The sequence below is a fragment of the Oncorhynchus gorbuscha genome, linkage group LG03 (assembly GCF_021184085.1).
Source record: "Oncorhynchus gorbuscha isolate QuinsamMale2020 ecotype Even-year linkage group LG03, OgorEven_v1.0, whole genome shotgun sequence".
Taxonomy (NCBI): Eukaryota; Metazoa; Chordata; class Actinopteri; order Salmoniformes; family Salmonidae; genus Oncorhynchus; species Oncorhynchus gorbuscha.
The window spans coordinates 35,821,317-35,821,656 of record NC_060175.1 but is presented as its reverse complement, the minus strand read 5'-3'; positions in this window follow the sequence as shown (position 1 = coordinate 35,821,656).

Sequence of the window (340 nt, the reverse complement as noted above, 5' to 3'; positions counted from 1 at the left end):
TGTGTGTGTGTGTGTGTGTGTGTGTGTGTGTGTGTGTGTGTGTGTGTGTGTGTGTGTGTGTGTGTGTGTGTGTGTGTGTGTGTGCATGCGTTCGTGTAAGTAGAAAAAACATGTTGACTCACCTGACTTGTAGAGAAACACCGAGGCCATCCCCTCTCTTTGATATTGACAAAGTCCACCTGGCCATGCTGCTGCTCCAGTTTCAACTGTTCTGCCTTACTATTATTTGACCATGCTGGTCATTTATGAACATTTGAACATCTTGGCCATGTTCTGTTATAATCTCCACCCGGCACAGCCAGAAGAGGACTGGCCACCCCACATATGCTCTCTCTAATTC